Raw genomic sequence first — 22,648 nt, 5'->3', positions numbered from 1 at the left:
TGTTAAAAATATTTCAGAAATTGTACTGAACAACACAAATTCAGAATCCTTTTACTCAAAATTTTCATAGTATCTGTCCAAATGTATCTCTTCAGACAAGAGGAATGAGTTTTTGGTACAGCCCAGTCTGATGCTTTTGAGTCAACTTTAATTTTTTATAGTTCAATATGTTGGATTGTTTTTGGTTATCTAATCATGATTCTTCCCAAGAAATATTGGTGTGCACAATCCGTCCTTTTATTTATCTACATCTTATAAGGATAGCTCAGTTAGCTTTACGTGTATGCTGTATGGTTATAAATCAACAAGGGATGTTTCTTCAGGGTGCTTAAATGTAGGTTTCCTATACTCAGTTTATTCCAGGGGTATCACACAGAGTTTTATAGAATGTTGGCTTCTGTGGTTTTTCATTATCTCTACCTCTGTCCTTTCTCTTTTCGTTAAATTAAGCTTAGCAAGCTGTGCCAAGCATAGCAATGGATTTTGTGTCTCTTTTCAAATAGTCCAGTTTTTAGAGATATTATAAAAAGACTAAACCCCAGGCATTTAAACATACTTGGAGTTTAAAAAGCTAGTAAGCATTATTTCAGTTGGTCTGTTAAATGTAAACTGTATCAAATTAACTGTTGTTGGCCTATAAACATTAAATAGAATACAACATGACATATTTTGAAATAAAAAATCCTTGGAAAGAAAATACAAATTTTATTGGTTATACAATATAAATGTTATTGATTTTAGGCAAATGTTAGCTGACTTTTTTTCTGTTTTTTGTTCTCAAATTTCCTTTTTATAGCTCACTTTTGGAAAAGCCTGGCTCTATTGTAATTTATTTAGGCAACCAATATGTGAGATTCAAAGAAATAGCTTCCAAGGCAGTAACAGAAGTAACATGGCTCATCTTAGCCATGTACAACAAATTTAAAAGTTGCCTTTAATAAAATTATTTAGCTAGCAGTTGTATGTTGCTAACGCATATACCAAAATCTATTATAAAATTCTAAGACAGACATTTAAAAGTCTATCAAGTCATAAATACTTTTTCTTTATTTGTTCCTCACCTCCAGTCCAATATTTTCTTATCCACAAATACATAAACCCTAGCACATTATTTTGAAACAGCATATATACAGTTTCAAATGAAATGATCCTATAGATGTAAAGAAACAGATTAAGTAAAACTTTAGAAGTGATATTTTAACAATGATAGCTGACAAATATTTTTCTCCAAATGTATTGAATTTATTGTTAAAAAATAAGATGCATAATTCTTGAGGGGAAAGGGAGACAATGACATTTAAAATAATTGTTCATCATGATCAAGTGGGGTCTATCCCTAGAATGTAAGTTTAGTTTAATATGCATAACATCAGAAATTCTGTTGTTATATTATCCATCATTTATTTTCACTACTGTTTCTTCTATAATAGTGAGATGTTGTAGAAATTTAGTAGAGCTGAATGGAGTCTAGGAATTTGTAGTCCTTTTCCTTGTTTATGAGACAGGATTTTCCCCATTTGCAATCTACTTCTCTGGTACACTTTTTCACTCAGAGAAAAGAAAGAAAAGGAGAGACACCATATACATACATATATACATATATGTTTTTTTAACAAAATAAAAGACTTTCTTTCAATTGAAAATTTATTTAAAGCAACTATCAGAAGGTTTATTTTCATCTTTTTGCTCCATTATTGAATAAACAAAACTTAATTTCATTAAATAGCAAAAAGATTATTATTTATAATCTACCTATATAGATTACCTTGGATAATCAACTGGACCAACAAAATATATAAGAACCTCTAGAACTTAACATCATCTTTGGCAGTCCATGAATAACAAGAGTGTATTTTACTTTAAAACACACAAAACATTTATTGTTTTAGGATTTCATGGAATGAAAGTTGGTGGTTTCTTTATGGCATTGATATACTGCTGTAGCCAGTTGGCTAGAATTTTGTTCAATATTTTAGCATCTATGTTCATCAGAGATATTGGTCTGTAGTTTTTGCTGTTGTTGTTTGTTTTTTGGTTGTGTCCCTGTCTGCTTTTGGTATCAGACTGACGTTGGCTTCATAGAAGCTAGAAGGAAGTATTCCTGTGTCTTCAATCTTCTGGAAGACTTTTAAAAGTAGAGGTATTAACTCTTCCTTGAAGGCTTTGTAGAATTCATTTGTAAAACCATCTGGTCCAGGATTTTGTATTCTTGGGAATGTTTTTGATAACTGTTTCAAATTTATTAGCTGTGATGGGCCTGTTCATATCACCTAGTTTCTCTTTATTGAATTTTGGAAACTGTAGGTATCTAGAAAATCATCCATTTCTTCCAGGTTCTCTAGCTTGGTGGCATATAGTTGTTCATAGAAGCCTTGCATGATATCTTGAATTTCTGTGGTGTCTGTTGTGATATCTCGTCTTTCATTTACAATCCCATTTATTTGAGTCTTCTCCCTTTTATGTTTTGTGAGTCTGGCTAAAGGTTTGTTGATTTTGTTCACTCTTTTGAAGAACCAACATTTACTATCATTGATCTTTTGTATATTTTCTTATTTTCAATGTTATATATTTCTGCCCTAACTTTGGTTATTTCTGTCCTTATGGTTGCTTTAGGGTTCCTTTGTTCTTCTTCTTTTAGGTCTGTAAGGTGTGCAATCAGGTTGTTTATTTATGCTTTTTCTTGTTTCCTAATGTGTGCTTGTATGGCTATGAACTTCCCTCTCAGTACTGTCTTAGCTGTTTCCCAAATATTTTGATAGCTTGTGTCTTCATTTCCATAATAAAGCATATACATGTGCAAGAACCTAGGTTCCAGGCCCCTGTCACCACAAAAGCATCAAGAGCTTTAAAAGTGATGAAGTGGTGCTGTCGCAAGCTCAAAGCTGGGTAACATATCTGTATATCTGTATCCTTATTTGATAAGACAGAAAGGAATTGAGAGGGTAGGGTAAGATAGAGAGGGAAAGAGAAAGACAGACACCTACATACCTGCTTTACCACTTGTGAAGCATTCGTGCTACAGGGGGAGAGCGGGGACTTGAACCTCAGTCCTCAAGCAGGTATTTGCATATAGTACTATGTGAATTTAAACGGTGTGTCACCACCCAGTCCCAAATAATTTGTTTTATTTTCTTTGTAAGTGCTTTTCAGGGTTAGGGAAGTAGTTTAATGTCAGATACAAGTTTTGACTGTCACAGGCTCAAAAGTCCCTGGGTTCAATTCTTTGCAGAGCCATGTACTAGAGTTGAAAATTGCTCTCATCCCTCTCCTATTCCCACCTATAAAACTTTAAAAGTAAGTGAGTCAAGCCTATAAAAATCTGTTTTGGTGGAAGAATGTGTGAGGCAACAATGCTCATATTTGCAAATCAAGCAAAATGGAAATTTTGATCATGCCAAAATTGTGTTTCAGGGATAATAACACACTTGACAGAGCACACATATTATAATGCACAATAACCTGAGTTAAAGCCTTCAGTCCCACGTGCATGGGTACATAGGCAGGCCTCTCTCTCTCCTATCTATCTATCTATCTATCTATCTATCTATCTATCTATCTATCTCCTCTTCCCTCTCAAACTTTTTCTGTCTCTATCAAAAATAAATAAATACATAAATAAATATTTTCTTAAAGTATGTCTTCTGTTTACAGGGGAAATGACTTACCTTACAGAGTTTAGGGTTTTCATGTACGAAGTCCTTAGTTCAACTTCTCATACTGAATACACTAGGGACTTTCTCTTTCTTTCCTTTTCTCTACCTCCTGTGAAACTATCTTATTTGCAATAAGTACAATAACTCTTTAAAGGAAAAGTATATCTCCTATTAAATGTGACCTATGCTTACCTCTATATAAATAGAAATGTGGAGAGGAGGGTATAACAAAGAACTGAAAAAAAAGAGTAGGATTCAATAGCCTTTCTATCCTAACTTCTTGTTGGAGAGTGGGCCCACTATCCAGAAAGTCCACACCATTTTTTTCCATGAGAATCTGAGCTGGTAGACCCCGACCCTCCCCAGTCCTGGTTGAGAAAAGGACAAGTCCCCCCTCACCTCTGGTATTAATGATGGCTGGACTCAGAAACATGGACGCCTTTCTACACATGCCACTCCTCCCTCCTCTTTAAACAAAGGCCATGAATTACTGTGTATGACTAACTTGAAAAACAGTCTCAAACATCCTGATTGCTCAGCTGCCTCACTTTCCCTGCACCCCCCCAAGTGCCTGCAATTTACCTCTGGAGAAATATACATTGTAAAGCTTGCGGTCAAACCTTCAGAATTCACACATTTAAAACATATAGCTTAAATGCTCATAGCTCTTTATGTAGTGGACATACTATACTGCAGTAATTCACTCTAGAATCTTTTATCAGTTTTCATTGTGCTAATGCTAATTTCCTTGAGCTAACAGTCATGTAATTTAGGTTAGAATGGTTTTGTGTTTTTATCCATAGGAAGTTGTTTAAAGATTCAGTGATATCCATAATAGTTTCCAGTCTACATAATATGACATTTGGTAATAAAAGGGACATTTGATACCTTTTGTAGATATTAAGGCTGTATAAACAGATGACATAATATTAAAATATAAAAAATATTTTTTGAAATTTTCTCCCTAATGGTTTTTGTTTTACCAGGGATTGGATGTGCCAACAAGCCATATAACAGAGTCATTCAGGAGTACTTAAAATATATGATCGTTGTGCTCTACTCTATTTTATTACTATATAATGTGGATTTATCAACACAAAGCTACTAAAATGAAATGAAAAGAGAAAGAAAATATCCTGAGTATAAGCTTTCTGAAACTGATATGGTTCTCCTGAGACAGTATTAGAAATATTCAGAACACACACACAAACACACACACACACGACTTTTTGAACCAAAGATGAAATAAATAGCCTACAATAAGCACATTTTAGGGAGGACTTATAGCCATAAGATAGGTTATTTAAAAAAAAAAAAGGGACTATCAAGAAAATAGTTAAATTGAAGGCAGACAAGTGAAACATTTAGTATTAGTAGGATTAGCAATTTAGCTGATGTCCAATTGTTTAAATTCAAAATCAAAGATTTCACAAAGTGCAATTCTCCCCCAATTCCTTTTTTCTATTTACTTTAGACCTCTTTACACTCCAGACTGGGTTGGTGCTACTGTGTATAATATGTTAAAGCAAATAAAAGAATTTCACTTTGTGGTAATAGAGTCTTTTTAATATCCAAGGATATTGTGCCTACTGAAAAGTATGAATATACTTTTACGCCTAAATGTCCATATCTGAATATGTGGTACAGTAGGAAATTAGGATTGTCTTACAAAAAGTTTCCTAACATTTTAAAAACGTTCTATTGGGGGACAACTGTATACTATAGAGCTAAAATTAATCTTCATCAAGTGGAGTTGTTATTTATTGATATATGTGGATTTATATTAATATAAGAGAACTAACTCTGTAAATTATAATGAATTGTCAGGAAAAGTTGAAATTTCTTCTTTTTTTTAAATTTTTTATATTTATTTATTTATTCTCTTTTGTTGCTCTTGTTGTTTTATTGTTGCCATTGTTGGATAGGACAGAGAGAAATGGAGAGAGGAGGGGAAGACAGAGAGGGGGAGAGAAAGACAGACACCTGCAGACCTGCTTCTCCGCCTGTGAAGCGACTCCCCTGCAGGTGGGGAGCCGGGGCTCGAACCGGGATCATTAAGTTGGTCCTTGCGCTTTGCGCCACGTGCGCTTAACCCGCTGCGCTAGCGCCCGACTCCCTGAAATTTCTTCTTTACTCCTACTGAAAGATAGCACTTGATCGTCATATAATTTATTCTTCAAAATACATTTCAAATTAATGCTTTAAGAGTAGAAGTATGTTTGTTTTCCCTATCTACTAAATGACTAAAAGAGTGTAGATGCTTGGCATAATGAATCAAGTTAAGCAAAGCCTGGGTTTTCCTATGCTAACACTAATGATGACTACACTACTAACATTAATGATGACTACCTGCCACATTGGTAAGAAGTTAAAATTAGATGAAGGAATTCTCTTAACACATAACATAAACTTGGCATCATCAAGTTATTTCCTAGCCCTATCCTAAAAGATGATGATGTTTATGGTTCCTGATGGAGAGAAGAATGGAAATTTATTTGTGATGATAGATATTTGGAACTTATAGAATCTAACCCTTGTATGAATTCAGAAAAACCTGATTCCTACTGCATTGAGAAGAACCTGAATGTAATTAAATATAACATACTTAAATATTCCATGACCATCTAAGCTAATAGCCTTGACTTCCAGTCTTCCTATTTTACTCTCCTAGGATTCAAAGAGCTAGCACAACAAGAGAAGAATCTATACACAAATAGATGCTACATAGATTTGATATGGGATATTTAGAATAAAATTTATAATTAATTGAACATATGAAAAATCTACATGATTACAATGTTTTGACCATTTTAACAAATAAATGCTTTCATATAGCTGTTTAATAATTATTTTCATTCTTTACGTGCATTAAGTAAATTAAAGTGATTTTTGGTTGTTTATTATTTCTGACTCTGCACCAAAAGATAGTAGAAAGCATTTAATACATCCATCTAAGTGCATTTTTATTGCTGTTGGTAATACAATTTAATATAGTTATGTATTAGTTGCCTACAAAATAATCAGAACTACTTATAAGAGTAGTTACTTTAAGGAAACTATGAAGTTTAGTTTTTAATAGGATACTAGAGAGATGCATTTTCTTCTCCTTTTTTATTTCTAACAGAGGCAGAGGAAGAATAAGCAAAGAAAGAGGGAGAGGGAGAGGGAGAGAGAGAAACACCTGGTCCACTATCATGAAGCTTTTCTCCTGCAGATGGGAACTGGGTTCTTAAATATAAGTTCTCATACATAGGAACATGTGTACTTTATCAGGTGGGTCACAGGCTGTCCCCTCAGATAAAGTTTCTAGTGAAAAAATCCTAAGGATACCATTGAAATATCTGTGAATTTACAGCAACAAATATAAATGTGGGCCAGGAGATTCAAGAGAAAGCTCAGTATGTAGGCTACTATTGAAGACATGCCATACAACCTATATAACTTAAAAAAAATTATATTTATTTTCCCTTTTGTTGCCCTTGCTTTTTTATTGGTGTAGTTATTATTGTTGTTGTTAGACAGGACAGAGAAATTGAGAGACGAAGGGAAGACAGGGGGAGAGAATGATAGACACTTGGCAGACCTGCTTCACCGCCTGTGAAGCGACTCCCCTGCAGGTGGGGAGCTGGGGGCTCCAACCAGGATCCTTATGCTGTACTTGTGCTTCAGGCCAAATGCGCTTAACCCGCGGCGCTACTGCTCGATTCCCAACCTATGTGACATTTTACTTTTTTTAATCAAAAGATGGCCAGAGTAGGGGAAAGTTGTAGAGTTCTTTAGTATTTACCAACCCTCTGTGACCTACTTTTTGATTTTCTTAGATAAAATAAAGATTCATGCTGCAATAACAACTGCTATGTGCTAAGAGATTCATATTGCTGGAAGCTTAATGCATATGGAATAGAACACACCAAAAATATTTTTGTTCTTTTCCAGTAATTATTAGAAGTAAAATAATGAAATAAGAGTTTTATATAACAAGTAATGATGAAATTTTATTTCACAATTTAATATACTCAGATGTATATGTTATGAAATAAAATATGCAGTCAAATTGACAGAAAATGCATAACTATATTGAACCCTGTAAAAGCAATATATAGATTTAAAACTAGTGGAATGACAGAAAATGCCATAAAACAAGAACAAAACATTTTAATGGTAGAATGCTTTTCTAGGAAAACATATTCATCTAACTGACTTGTGAAAACTTTAATACACCAGTTATCAGGAAGAAACTTAAAAGCCAAAATAAATTTATTAGAGCATTTCTGTTGAAAATAGAGTCCATAACATGTAACTTGTCTGCTTAAAACTTTCCTAACTCTTTTCACCTTACTTATAGCAATGACAAAACTCATACAAAGGGTTGTCTGGAGTCAACTTGAGTGAGCCTTACATTATCTCCGACTGCATTCTGTTTTATATATGCTCTGTAGCAACTCCACTATTAAGTGAGGAAGAATCCTGTGCCAAAACTTTCACATTTCCATTTCTATATATCTGGACTAGTCTTTCCCATTATGACATCTTGACTCACTTCCAGAATGTTTATAAGTCTTTAACAACATTTTGCCTTTTTAGTGAAGCCTGATAGCTCTTTCTTGTCTTCTTTCCTTTTCTTTTTCCTTTTCTTTTTCTTTCTTTCTTTATTTCTTTTCTTTTCTTTTCTTTTTGCCTCCAGGCTTCTTTCTGGAGCATGGTGCCTGCACTAGGAAATCCACTGCTCCTGGAGGCTATATATATTTTTTTCTTTTTGTTACCCTTAATGTTTATCATATTGTTGTTATTGCAGTTGTTGGATAGGATAGAGGGGAATCGAGAGAAGAGGGGAAGAGAGAGAAAGGAAGAGAAAGATAGACACCTGCAGTCCGGCTTCACCACCTGTAAAGTGACCCCCCCACTGCAGGTAGGGAGCCAGGGCTGGAACAAGATTCCTTAGGCTGGTCTTTGTGCTTCCCGGGATGTGTGCTACCATCTGGCCCCCTGCTCTTTCATTTTTATGTTTCTCCTAACTCTAGTTAGTTCTTTCTTTACCATTTATTACCATTCATTACCTACCATTCATGCATGAGTTTTTCATGTTTATTATTTTATTTTATTATTTTATTTTTCTTCTTTATTGGGGAGATTAATAGTTTTCAAATTTTTATTATTATTATTTTAAATATTTTTTCTTTTAATATTTATTTATTGATTCCCTTTTGTTGACATTGTTGTTGTACTTATTATTGTCGTTGCTATTGATGTCGTCATTGTTGGATAGGACAGAAAGAAATGGAGAGAGGAGCAGAAGACAGAGAGGGGGAGAGAAAGATAGACACCTGCAGACCTGCATCACCGCCTGTGAAGCAACTCCCCTGTGGGTGGGGAGCCGAGGACTGGAACATGGATCCTTATGCTGGTACTTGCTCTTGGCACCACCTGCTCTTAACCCGTTGCACTACCACATGACCCCCGGGGAGATTAATGGTTTATAATCTGTAGTTAAAAAAAAAAAAACAAAAAAAAACTGTAGTTTGTACATTTGTGACATTTTTTAGTTTTTCACATAATATTTTTTAATTATTTTATTGTCTTTAATAATTAGTGAAGTTTATAAAAACATAGAATATGCTGTTGTATCTCCAGGGTCTTACACTGTGCTTTTGCTAAATATTTGTCTATTGGATAAGCAAATAAACTAATCACCAGTTCTTATAATGGACCATGTAATCCCAGGCATTTGGGATGTATATTAATCCAATTAATTTATGACTATATGATATAGGAAAACTCATTTTATTTCTCTGTGATTTCCATCCTTTATATATATGAGAGGTCAGGTTTATATATAGAAGGAGCAAAGTCTAGCTCTAACATCCAGGCATTTTTACTTCTGGGGTCTTTCCTTCTCAGCTTCTCATGTGGCCTGATATTCATTTGCTCCACAGTTGTGGTAGTATTTCAATTAGGAATATAGACCTATACCTATCAAAACCTGCAGTACACTCAAGGAAATGTTAAAGCTCTGTCTTCTTTAATGCTTTCCTGTAAGAAGTCAATGACACTTCAATTCAAAAGCTTCTAGTAAATCCTTAAGTTTAAAAATCATTTACTATGTTCAGTTCTCTCAAAAAGAATCATATAAATCTTCAGAAGCTTTGCTCCTTCTATATAATGACAGTATACCTTTTATTATGTAAGTATAGCCTGTCTCTTTTATAGATATAGGATAAATATAGATATTATTATTAAAATTTATAGGCCTGGGCTGGGTAGACATCATAATTGGCATGCAAATGTCTTAATGCCTGAGGCTCTGACCTCTCAGGTTTAGTCTCCAGTACCACAATAAACCAGGGCTGAGAAGTTCTCTGGTATAAAATAAAATAATATAAAATAAAATTCTAGGCAAACATACATAGAAATAAGAACAGTTAAGAAGACATTTTAAAAATATAAATTATTCAGTATTATTCTATATCATATTATACATATGCCTATGTATACATATATACACATCGGTATATATGTCTTACAATATATTCATAGTCCTATTTTAATATACACATTCATATTATGCAAACAATAGATGTGCGTGAGGATATAAATAAGTATATGCACATTTTAAGTTAAAACTGTAAAATGAATACTGCTTTATTTGCTACAAACCTATTAAATGGTCTTACTCATGTTACTCTCATATATTAATCTTCTTTTCTTTCTCTCTCCATCCCTTTATTTTCTCACATTTTATTTCTATCATTAGTATGAAAAGTGAGGGATAATATAATTATAAAGTTAGTATTTATGTATATATGTATGTATGTATTTTTTGCCACCAGGATTATTGCTGGGGATTGTAGCCTGCACTAAGTGTCCACCTTTCCCAACAGCCATTTTTTTTTTCCACTTTTCTTTTATTATTCGATAGAACAGAGAGAGATCTACTGGAGGGTAGACAAAGAGGTAGAAAAAACAAAAAGAAAGATATCTGTAGCACTTTTTCATCACTCATGAAGATTCTCCCCTGCGGGTGTGGAATAGGGGCTTGAACCTGGGTCCTTTGGCATGGTAACATATTATCTCAACTCTATACACTACTACCCAGTCCGTAGATATCATTCGTAGATAACATTTAAATAAGATTATAATTATATACTATCAGTTAGTTGTAATATTTTACATGTGATAATCAATTTTCTCCCAGTTGCCTATTTTATACTGGTGAGCATTTTTTAAAAAAAATTTTTTAATATTTATTTTTATTTATTTATTCCCTTTTGTTGCCCTTGTTGTTTTATTGTTGTAGTTATTATTGTTGTCATTGTTGTTGGATAGGACAGAGAGAAATGGAGAGGGGAGGGGGAAGACAGAGAGAGGGAGAGAAAGATAGACACCTGCAGACCTGTTTCACCGCTTGTGAAGCGATACCCCTGCAGGTGGGGAGCTAGGGCTTGAACCAGGATCCTTATGCAGGTCCTTATGCTTAGGGCCACCTGCGCTTAACCCGCTGCGCTACAGCCCGACTCCCTAGTGAGCATTTTTTAATGCTACTATTTCAATATTCATTAATGAAAGAATTATGAGCTGACTTGTATTTCTTCTTACCTCCCCCCGCCCCAGCACTGCTCAGTTATGGCTTATGATAGTGCTGAAGACTAAATCTGGGAGCTCAGAAACTGATTTTCAACATGTAATGCTTAGATTAATAGAGTAGAATGGAAGTAGATTCATTGAAGATTCATGTCAGATAAAAAAAAAAGCATATGAATCTGTTTGGTTTCATTTCTGTGCAAGCAAATATAGCCCATGATTATAAGACTAAGCACCAATTTCACTATTGTTTTACACATCATTACTATTAATCAAAAGTAATAATTGGCTCTTCAGCTATGTAGTGACATCCATTTATATTAGTAAAATAATTTATTTGCTGATTTTAACGTCATATAAATTTATAATAGAATATGATAACTTAAGTAAAAAAAATCTTTGATTATGGAATATAGGTTTTAAAGCCAAAATTCAGCATGTTCTATCCTAGTAAATTCAGATTTACGGTCAAACCAAGTGAATGAGTTTGCCAACAGTTTTGAAAGATGAACATTAATTTGGGGTTTTGGTGTGGATGTGTTTGCATGTGCACAATTACCCATTACAACTGCATATACAAATAATGTAAAACTTAAAGTGAATACAGAATGTAAAATAGATGTGCTATTACCATGAAGAATTAGAAGTGATATTAACAAGAATACTTAAGGAATCTAATGAAAGTATGGACAAACAAGTTATTTACAACAAATATCTACTTGCAACTTAGATATTATGATGGATTCCCTCAATATTCCAGAGATCTATGAGGGAGATGGAAGGGATACATAAAGGGAAAAGATTTAGTTATGTTTGGAAGATGTGACTAGTTAGAATGCCAGAGGTTGTTGAAGATATGATCACAAAGACATTACATGACTACTATTTGATTATTGTGCTGTATAGTTTTATAATTTTAGTACCTGTCAATGTATAAAATCATATCATGAAATCATAGGTAGATAAATAAGTAATGTAGATAATCAATAATATGAAATTTTATATACACTTCAGTAAATTTTATTTTTACTGCTATGAATGCACTCTCAGTTTATCATGCTTTAATCTGTGGTTTCTTTTGAATTTAACTTACATAAATACATGATTCATAAAAGTACAGAACTTATATTTTCACAGTTATAATTAGCAGCACCAAGATTATTACTTGGCATATATTAATATTCAGTAAATCTTAAATTACTGACTCAGTGGTGATTTTAATTCCCTTGGCAATTTACATATAAAGGAAGAAAATAAAATCTATTTGATAGCTTCTGTAAGAATTTGAGGTATCATCATTTAGAACATACTGTGTTCATAACTAGTATCTGGAACATGATAGAAAATCAATGTAATAATTCACTGTACATCCTTTTCCCTAACTATGAACACAAACATACACAAGGGCTGCTCAGTTACATTTTAATTAAGGGTTCTTAACATCTCTGCTCAAGTATGTGAGCAAAGTTTAATTATCATTCTTAAAACTAGTCTTTGATATCTCACTGTATATATGAAAAAGCACATTATCAAAGCATAGTTCTTGCCTTTTTTGTTTACTTTCTAAACTCTGTTTTTTGGTGGTGGAGACTGAGTCTGAGACTACAAAGCCTCAGGCTTGAAAGTAATTTACATAACCATTATACCCAGCCCCATTTTACTTTGTTTTCTTTCTTTATTGGGGGAGGGGAGTAATGGATTATACTGATGTTGTTGACACCTAGGTACAATCTCTCACCTGTTTGTGATAGGAGTCTGTAACTGCACAATCCTGCATCAGGACTCCACCCCCCATATCTGGTGTTATCCATATTATAAAATAGATAAAAATAAGGGATTCATAATTTATGACTATCAAAAATAAGTTGGACAGAGAAGAATTTATACTGTTCATGCTTAAAATATAAGGATTTTAGTCACAGGCCCTTTGGAATATAACTAAAATAGGCATACTAACTATCTACATCTTCATCTGCACTATTCCAGCCTTTAGGATAATAGTCAACAATTTGTTTGGCTTTATGTGTTAACTCTATTTTCAGCCACCAGGTTCCAGATGCTACCATGATGCCAACCTGACTTCCCTGGGAAGATGACCCCACCAATGTGTCCTGGAGCCCCACTTCCCCAGAGTCCCCACCTCAGAGAGACAGGCTGGGAGTATGGATTGACCTGTCAACTCCCATGTTTGGCAAAGAAGCAATTACAGAAGCCAGACCTTCCACCTTCTGCACCCCATAATCACCCTGGATCCATGCTCCCAGGGGGATAAAAAAAATAGGGAAGCCTGTGAAGGCACTAGCTCAAAGGCTTAAGCACAGGTGGCACAAAGCTCAAGGACTGGTGGAAGGATCCCTGTTTGAGCCCCTGGCTCCCCACCTGCGGGGGCGTTGCTTCACAAGTGGTAAAGTAGGTCTGCAGGTTTCTATCTTTCTCTCCTTCTCTGTCTTCCCTTCCTCTCTCCATTTCTCTCTGTCCTATCCAATAACGAAGAAAGACAACAATAATAATGGCAACAATAATAATAATAGCAATATAGCAACAATGGTAATAAAAGGGAATAAATAAATAAATTTTAAAAAATTTTAAAAATAGGGAAGCTATCAGGGGAAGGGAGGGGATATGGAGTTCTGGCGGTGACAATTGTGTGGAATTGTACCCTTCTTATTCTATGGTTTTTGCCAGTTTTTCCTTTTTATAAATAAAAACTATAGGATGTAGAACAGAATGGCTACTGAAAATGCATTCTGGGAGAAGGATGCCATCAACTATATATGAAAATATTCCCTTGAGCAACAAATACCACTTAGCTGTGCTCTAGTCTTACTAAGAATAAGCCCCTAAAGGGGGAAAGAAGTTTCAGCCAAGTTTTCTCATTCATCATGAAATGACATTTTGCTTTCAGTTTCGATAACCCAACCTAGTTCTTTAATAGCTGCCCATTTTATTATCTAACCAGTGTGAGGACCTGAAAAATTAAATTTAAAAAGCCAATACATTTCTGCCAGCTGTGGTCAGAGCTAATGTGAAAAGAATACATTGATGCATCACTTGGCATCTCCCCATAAGCAGTACTCCTGCAAGCCTGTGATGCAGTTATGCTTTCCCAGATTATGTTTTAAAATATGTGTCTTCTGGGCAATAGTCAGCAATACGGAGTTTGTTCTTTATATTATTTTTTAAATTTTTAAAGTCAAAAAAAGTCTCAAATACACAGTTTAGGGATTATTAAACCATGACCAGCGGATACATTAAGCAAAATTATTGATACCATTCAAATCATATACTCCAGACCAATGTAGTTAAAATACAATTAATACTATTGCTAGCTTATATAGCATTACCTTTATTTGTCATATACACGGAGAAGAAAGATTAGTACTAGGCTGTGGGAAAAAAGAAATATGTAATTCATAGAATCACATAAAATCATCAATTTATCCCTGATGAATATATACATACATATGTATTTGATGTATACAAGTATATATACATGCATATCATACATGTATGGGACTTCACTGATCTGAAAGAGAAGAGGCAGCGGGAGAACATAACACAGAAGCTTCTTCAAATGTGGTCTGTGCCAGGCTAATACCTGGGTTGTGAGCACAGCAAATCAGGCTAACACAACTCTCCTGGTCAACTTTTTTTTTTTCTGTTTACACCTTATGCTTTCCATTACTGCTCTTGCTTTTTAATTTCTGCCTATGAGTGAGATCATCTGGTATTTGTCCTTCTCTACCCGGTTTATCTCACATCCATCCAGTTAAAAAAACAACTACAGTACGATCTAAACTACTAGATCTAAGAAAAGAGTGCAAACGGAGAGGCTCAGTCTTTGGAATTAGGTAAGAATTGTGGAAATGATATCAGAAAAGAAAGCTATGTATTTGATCAGAAATCATAGGGAAGTTAGTAGACTTAATTCTGCATCTCAGTTAATGGATAATCTTTACTAGCTTACTATAAGTCAGCTAAATATTGCCACAACAACCACATGGTATTAACCTGTCAATACACAAGTGATCCCATCAGCTTTTCATGTAAAGCAAATGAAAGAATCTAAGATGAGATGCAATTAAAGAAATAAATAATGATGATTTGGTTTATTGAAGGAAAATAAGCAAACCCAAGTAGGAAGATACAGTTGATAATGTAAAGAAAACAACTCCTATAAATTTGTCACTATTGACATAAATATAATTTTTTCTTAGAAAATTATGACAACTCCAGTAACATAACACATAGAAAAAGTTTTCCCACCTGTAGGAGGGAAACTTCACAAGCTATGAAGGAAGTAGTACTACAGATATCTTTTTTTTTTTCTCTTCCTCACACTGTTTAGAATGAAATCCTAGGGTTTTGTTTTTTTTTTTTCATTTGAAAAAGTCATAGGAATATTTTTCACTCTCTGCCTTAGTTCATTTCTCCTGTAGTATAATATGACTATAATGATTCCAGCATTGTAATGTTGGGGGGATTTATGAATCCACATAAGCAAAGATTTAGTAGAAGAAAATAAAGTCTCTATAAATCTTAAATTACAATCTTGATTTATAACCCAAGAGTCATTGTCTCACTCCAAAATTAAATCAAGTGAATAGATGACAGCGCATTTTAGTTACATCTAAAAATTCCTGAAGACCTTACCAAATTTGAAAGTCAATAGATAGGTGAATGCAGTTTTACAAAATGACCTTCTCATTCTCTCACACAAGTTGTTTTAGCCATTTACATTTGCAAAGCAAGCTGAATTCTCTTCTATTGTTCAAGCCTGATAGGATTATTTCAAACTCTGCTCCAGGCTTGTAAAGCAGCCTGGCTACTTTCCTAGATATTGAATGCCAGAGTCCCTGCAGGGAGCAGAGATAGAGAGAAAAAACACTAACAGAGTCGGTTTTGGCAAAGAAGAAGATTTCCTAATACCTTTCCCTAGGTTCCCTAAATGCGAAAATGTTTTAGATAATTCTGAAGGTGAAGTGCAAATATCCTTGGATCAGATTACAACTTTTATTTTCCTGCTAATGGATTTTTTATTTCAAGTATTTTTTTTCAGAGTTACAGAATATAACTACAGTCAGAGCAAAGGTTTTAAATTGCATAGCTGGGAATAACTACTGACAACTTGGCAAAAGTCAGTGATGTTCTAACATAAACTATAGATAGTGAACATTCATCTTCCCTCATCCATTTGGTAATCCCTCTATTGGTTATACTGCAGGATACTTTCTCACAAGTTTTGTTTCTTTTAGAAATTATGCACCTTGAAGACAACTTTAATTTAAGGGAAGAAAAAAGGGAATTGATTTTTCCAAACTTGCCCTGACTACTAGTAAAACTATAACTGCTAATATAATACATGTAATATATAAATGCTTACCTGCATTTATTCTGCAACGGCCAGTTTTCTCTCTGGGTTTAATATGGGACATATTTTCTGATAGAAAAATTGGTATGTATAAAGAATTATAAGTGCATATGCAAGTGTAAGTTTACACAAGTGTAGTTATATAATGCTATTTAACATGAATGTTTTATACCACTTTCTGACCTACTCTTCTAACTATTTAGCGAGTACCTGCTACTTTTTTTGTAAATAATAATTTATTTAAAACTACTTTAATATGAAAATATCATGATGTGCATATTCTTGTATGAATTTTATGAAAGTATGTAATATTTTTCCTTGAATACTTATATATTTGCATATAATATACATTTCTATTCAAACAAGTTGTTGACTAATCTTGAACCTAAAGACTGGAATAGTGCAGATGAAGAGTTGTGGGGTCTCAATTTTGTAGATGGCTAGTAGGCCTATTTTAGTTATGTTACAAAGGGCCTGTAACTAAACTATTTTTTCCCCCTAAGTCTGAAATCTGATATGCAAGTAGATCCAAGTTATTGTCTGGGGAGATGATGTCATGGCTGGAAAAAGGACCATACATCTGGATCTGGAAGAGAGTTGCTCCCAAATATGGGATCGGTATATAAATATTATTGACTGTAAACCTCATTGATTTGATCTGATCTGGGAACCATACTCAGTTTAGGAGCCTATGTGACCTCTACATACCTGTAGATTTGAGCCTACTATCTACTTTTAACTTAATCAACTGTAAATATGGAAAAAACACATCAGACTGTGTTCTTTGCACTTCTTTACTGACTAGGATATAAGGCATATTCTCCATATCATGTTTGACACTTTTCTTTTGTGTGACTTTACATTCTAAGTTACTTTAAAATAACACTTCAAGGAGGTCCTTATGATTTGTAATAAGACTTCTTTTTTAATTAAAAAACCTTCTACTATTTTGTACTACATCTCCAAGTTTGCTATGTATCATCTTATATAGTTTGCATTTTAGTGCTCAGGAAGGAAATCTCCAACCATATATTTCATAAACACTAAATATTTCACATGCAAAGTTATTTCTGTTTGTCAGTCTGGCATAATGAACTACTATTTCACTCAGTATTTCCTAGTCACAGTTATTAGATCCACAATTTGAAAGATTCATTTCTGACATAAGCTCAGAATTTTTTCAATAGGTCTGACTGCATTTCCTTTTTTTTAGAATTTTCTTATGAGATATTTAATATTGATTTACAAAATTGCAAGATAATGGGAATATAATGCCATACATTTTCCACCACTAGATTTCTGTGTCCCATCTCCTCCACTGAAAACTGCAGTAGTTATCCCAAGGTCACCAATAAGTGCTGATTCTATAGCTATCTGGCTATACCTATAGATCTATCTATATATCTTTATCACCTACCATCTATCTATCTATCTATCTATCTATCTATCTATCTATCTATCTATCTAATCTATCATCTCTCTAATCTATCATCTATCTATCTAACCTATCATTATCTATTTAATCCCATTTTTCAATAGTTTTGCTTTCTCCTCCTTTCTAGTTCACCTATACACCTATTACTACTTCCTATAGTTCTTTCTCTTTTTCAGCTCTCGCAGGAATGGGTGATACCCTGAAGGTGCAATATGGTAGGTATCTATAAATAAAACTTGCATGGAAATATAATGTTGTGTGGGCCCTACCAATGTTCTACCACATCTGCACAATATCCCAACACCCCCTCTTCTTTCTCAGATAAACAAAACCATGCCTGGCTTCCGCTGATATTTTCTAGGGTGACTTCCCTTTCACTGATGGTATAAAAACAAGATTCTTGGGGACCAACATTTTGGGTCCTGTTGGAATGGGGGTACAGAGACCTCTGGTTTACTTCTCCTGTTGTTTCCCCCTCTGGGAGTATGGATCAAAAGTCTTTTACTTTTCAGTGGTTTAAACAATCAAACTCATAGTATGCCTTTCACTACTTCAAGAATTTCTCCAGGTCACCAAGAGTTCACAATCATTATCTAATTAATCACTACTGCTTTTCTTAAAGAGAGAGAAGAAATATTTATTAGCCTTTATTGTAAAGAAAGAATGGCCTCTGTCACTCCTTAGACTAGAAGAAGATTAACATAATTGCTTCTGTTCTTTAATTTATCCAGCTTCTTAAGTAGCTTTAGCTACTGGTTGCAGGGATTTTACTTAACATTCAGCTCCTTAGATTTCTAGGGTCAATCACATGAAGTACACTAGATCTGCAATATCACTGAGCAGACTGGGAGATCACAAGACAAATGACCTCTGGATGCAGGAGGTAAAGTAAAAATAATTACAAAATACTGGATTTAAGCCATCCCTCAGTATGAGCATGAATAAGTTTCTTAACATTGTCAAGAACCCAATTGTGAAAATTGCTAGATAGCTGTCTGAATAAATGCTGGGTGCACTTCCAGAGTGAGATGACATTCAGATGTCTCAAATACAATTTTTCCTTGAAGTTATTTTAATTAACAAAATTTCACCTACTGGGTACTTAATTGTGCAGAAATCTGGGATAGAAAGTATTCTGCTTTATATAGTGGAGGCTCAACACAAACTCTACATGTAAAATAATGAATGTGAACAAGAAAAAGAATGTCTCTTCAAGTCTTATTTAAATTTCTTCAAATATACTTCCAGTTGACATATATTAAGTACCAACTGTTGTGTTTTATAATCACCCCCCCAAAAAAAGGGCATGATTTTCCCAGAAGTATGACTATGAGTTAATGTAACTTGTTGGATGTTTATTAAATAATACTCTCTCCATTTCAGTTGTACCCTCTAATTGACTATGAGAAAAATAGTCATTACTTCACACAATTCCCACGACTGGAACTCTGTATCCCATCCCTTCCCTTGACAGCTTTCCTACTTTTTATCCCTCTGAGAGTATGGACCCAGGGTCATTATGGGGTGCAGAAGGTGGAAGATCTGGCTTCTGTACCTGCTTCCCTGCTGATATGGGCGTTGACAGATCTATCCATACTCCCAGTCTGTCTATCTCTTTCCCTAGTGGGGTGGGGCTCCAGGACACATTGGTAGGGTTATCTGTCCAGGGAAGTCCAGTTGGCTTCATGGTAGCATCTGGAACCTGGTGGCTGAAAGAAGAGTTAACATACAAAGCCAAACATTTTGTTGATTAATCATGAACCTAAAGTCTGGAATAGTGCATATGAAGAGTTGGGGGGGGGGGTTCTGTTTTGTAGATAGCAGATAGGCCTATTTTAGTTATATTACAAAGGGTCCGTGACTATACTAGCTTTTTTTTTTTTTCCCTGAGCCTGAAATCTGATATGCAGGTGGATCAAAATTATTGTCTGGGGAGATGATATCATGGCTGGAAAGATGACCAGAAATTGATGGGGTTTACAATGAACAATATTTATACACCCTTCCCACATTTGGGAGCTACTTTCTTCCCTGATCTACTGTATATATATCTATTCTTTCTCTCTCTCTCTCTCTCTCTCTCTCTCTCTCTATTTCTCTTTTTGTGTTGTAGCCACACACATTCACAACTTAACCATTCCTGGGATGACTTTTCCATTCAGATAGAGATACAGAGAGAAAAGCTGCTACACTGAACTTTTCCCTGGTGCTGCCATAGTATTTCCATGAGTTCTTGGGGCATAGACCTGAGTCTTATTCACTCTATGAAACAAGCTGTCTCTCATTGTCAGTATTTTCCTGTAGAAACATGAAGAACTAAATCAGTGGGTCATAATTCATATTTATACCTAGGATATTTAACCAAATGTCCTAGTGTTATTGCTATTTTCTACTAAGTATTCTTTCCTCTAGAAAGATTATCTGGCTTCATGTCCTATATAAGTGTTCTGACATTTTTCTGTATTCATATTTTAGAATTTAAAACTTTTTGCTTTTTAGACTTTAACTTAATTAAGTTGATGTAATATAGGATAACTGGAATGACTTTTTAAGTTTATTATGAAAATTAAATGACAATCTTATGTGCTGAGGTCAGAATTATTCTTGTGGTTGGTACTTAGAAAAATGTATATATACCCTATTCTCTGTTTTGTGTACTTAATTGAATATTTCTTTTTTTTTAAATTGTATTTATAAGAAGGAAACATTGACTAAACCATAGGATAAGAGGGGTGCAACTCCACCCAATTCCCACCACCAACTCCGCCCCTCCCTTCCCCTGATAGCCTTCCTATTCTTTATCCCTCTGGGAGTATGGACCCAGGGTCATTATGGGGTGCAGAAGGTGGAAGATCTGGCTTCTGTAATTGCTTTCTCGCTGAACATGGGCATTGGCAGGTGGAGCCATACTCTCAGTCTGTCTCTCTTTTTCCTTGGTGGGGCAGAGCTCTGGGGAAGCAGGGCTCCAGGACACATTGGTGAAGTGGTCTGCCCAGGGAAGTCTGGTTGGCATCATGTTAGCATCTGGAACCTGGTGGCTGAAAAAAGAGTTAACATATAGAGTCAAAACAACTATTGACTAACCATGAACCTAAAGGCTGGAAAAGTTCATATGAAGAGTTGGGGGCTCTCTGTTTTGTAGAAAGTTGGTAGTCCTATTTTAGTTATATTCCAAATGGCCCATGACTAGCCTTAGATGTGGTCTTTGCTCTTCTCCATTTGTGAAACTGATAACATGTACCATCCCCTGAATTTATTTATTCAGATAGAATTTAAATATTCTAGACATGTCAACTTCTTGCCACTTTTACTTCCAGCATGCTAACTTACATATCTAAATTAAGTGCCTATGGATATTATTTTCTCACTGTTTTCTGCACCTCTAGTTTCCACCTTTTCCCAAAGCCTAGCACATGAATTAGCTTTTAATACTCTATCTTTTATTTCCATAATTAGTTCATACTTCATGCAAAGCAACATTAAAAAATCTATTGGACTGCATTGCATTTGTTGAATTAAGTGTTTGTCCTCTAGACTATAAATACGTTGGAGGAGAAAAAAAATCAGTTTATTTCCCTTTTTATATCACCAAAAACTGATCACAGTACTTGGCATCTGCTGAAGTAAAGAATGGTGCTTTGTAATGCTTGTGAAACTATTTCATAGGGAAATGGTAGTGTACAAGGTATTATGAAGATATGCTGGAAGATCTGGTTTCTAATTCATATACATACCCTTGATATGTGACCTAATGGAAAAAGTTCCTGAACTGACTTACCCTCATTTTACCATTTATAAAAGGGAATTAAAACCATGAAAGTTTATCACATATATTTCTAGAATGAAACAAGGTTATGGATGTACAAATGTTTAGTTGCTACAGATAAATTACAAGTCACTACAAAATGCACTGATAAACAAAAAATGTTCAGGGGGCCACATATTTCATGGGTAGGACTTAATTATGTATAAACTCAGATAAATGTTCCTACTTAGAGGTTTCTGCAGCACTTGGCTGTTACTGGAACTATCATGATCTGAATATTACACCTTGTTTGCTGGAATAATCCTTCAGAATCCTGACACATCATGTACAGTTCTATGTGACACTACCATGCGAGAAGGAAGCTTAAACCCTATGTGATTGTTCTAGATTGTTTGTCCCAGTTGGTTTCCAGAGATTACATTTTGAGTTATTTAGATGTCTTACAGTTCATTCTGGATCTCCTCAGGAATTAAGCTATACTGGAGCACTTCAAAATAATTATATCACTTGAGGTTACTCACAAGTATGGAGACCTCAGGAGACTGGAAGTACATTTTCTTAATACCATAGAAATATAACTTCAGGGGGCTGGGCAGTGGTACATCTGGTTAAGCAGTTAAGCGCACATAGTACTAAGCACAAGGACTTGATCAAGGATCAGGGTCCCAGCACCTTGCTCCCCACCTGAAGGGAGGATGTTTTTAATGCAGGTATGTATCTTTATCTCTTCCTTCCTAACTCCCCTTCTCCTTTCAATAAATTTTATCCAATAAATTTTATTTATTTATTTTATTTATAAAAAGGAAACATTAACAAAGCCATAGGATAAGAGGGTACAACTCCAC

This window comes from Erinaceus europaeus, chromosome 8 (assembly GCF_950295315.1).
Source record: "Erinaceus europaeus chromosome 8, mEriEur2.1, whole genome shotgun sequence".
Taxonomy (NCBI): domain Eukaryota; kingdom Metazoa; phylum Chordata; class Mammalia; order Eulipotyphla; family Erinaceidae; genus Erinaceus; species Erinaceus europaeus.
The sequence above is the reverse complement of the archived record's forward strand: the minus strand, read 5'-3'. Positions refer to the sequence as shown.